Source organism: Jaculus jaculus, chromosome 7, assembly GCF_020740685.1.
Source record: "Jaculus jaculus isolate mJacJac1 chromosome 7, mJacJac1.mat.Y.cur, whole genome shotgun sequence".
Lineage (NCBI taxonomy): Eukaryota > Metazoa > Chordata > Mammalia > Rodentia > Dipodidae > Jaculus > Jaculus jaculus.
In genome coordinates, this window is record NC_059108.1 from 116,419,842 (window position 1) to 116,421,409 (window position 1,568).

The following is a 1,568-nucleotide window of genomic DNA, read 5'->3' on the forward strand; positions in this document are numbered from 1 at the left end:
GTTAATTAAATAAAATAAAATATTTATAAAAAATAAGAAAGAGAATAATGGAGGAAGGTATCCAACATGGACATCTGGCCTTTACATGCACATGTCCAACATGTATGTCTACACATATACACACATACGCAAAAAAATTTTTGAAATGTCTTGTTCACTGAATTATCATTCTACTTAAACATTTGGAGATGACCAGAAATGTTTAAATGAGTTAGATTTGCTAACACACAATGCTCATCTTTTTATTTCACAAGCATTATATGCTATAGTTATACTCACTAGACAGTGAGAATTAATCATGTATTATGAAAGGGAAATAAACATTTCTGCAAATACCTTTCTATATGAAGATGGAAATGTTGAGTGCATATTTCATGTGCATTTATACTAACATGATAGGGATTTTAAAAACTTTTTTAGTGACAGCCTCCATAGTTATAGACAATAAACTATGATAATCCCTCCCCATCACCACTTGCTCCCTCATAAATCCACCCTCCATCATATCCCCTCCCTTTCTCAATTAGTCTCTCTTTTATTTTGATGTCATCCTCTTTTCCTCCAATTATGAAGATCTTTTTGATTGTTTGTTTTATTTTTTTATTTTTTGAGGTAGGGTCTCACTCTAGCCCAGGCTGACCTGGAATTCACTATGTAGTCTCAGGCTGGCCTCAAACTCACAGCAATCCCCCTACCTCTGCCTCCCAAGTGCTGGGATTAAAGGCGTGCACCACCATGCCCGGCCAATTATGAAGATCTTGTGTAGGTAGTGCCAAGACACTGTGAAGTCATGGATATCCAGGCCATTTTGTGTCTGGAAGAGTGCACTGTAAGCAGTTCTACCCTTCCTTTGGCTCTTATATTCTTTCTGCTGCCTCTTCTGCAGTTGATCCTGAGTCTTGGAAGGTGTGAGAGAGATGTCTCAGTGCTGAACACTCCACTGTTACTTCTCAGCACTATGATGACTTTTGAGTCATCCCAGTGGTCACTGCCACCTGAAAAGAGAAGCTTCTGTAACCATAAATGAGAGTAGCATTAATATATGGGTATAAACATCAACAGAAATGCTTACAGGGCAGTTTGGTGGGCATAATATATGCATTTAACCAGACAGTAGGCATTACTCCCCTAGGGCTCATGACTCCTCAACCATTGGCTTTTGACTAGTTGTTTTGTATCAGGCATGTATTCTTTCCCATAGAGCAGTCCTCCAGTCCAATTAGAGAGCAGATGGTTTCCTCATAACACACATGCCACTTTTGCACCAGTTGGCACATTTGGCCTGGCTGGACAATCTTAAGGCTTGCAGTGTACACTGCTGTTTACAACAGTTGATGATTTCTCTCTCCCATAGGGCTGCATGCAACATAGCTTTTTCCCACTTTCTGTCAAGTAGTCAACAGCGAGGAGGTTTTCAGTTGGGCTCCAGATTGATTTCTTAGTGACTTGCAACCCAAGCTTTTGGAGTCTTCAGCAATAGGGTTTTACCATCTAGTTCTGGTGGGAAACCAAGAGCCTTGGCAATGGTCTGTAATGTTTGGGATCATCAGGTACTTATCTGACCAGCA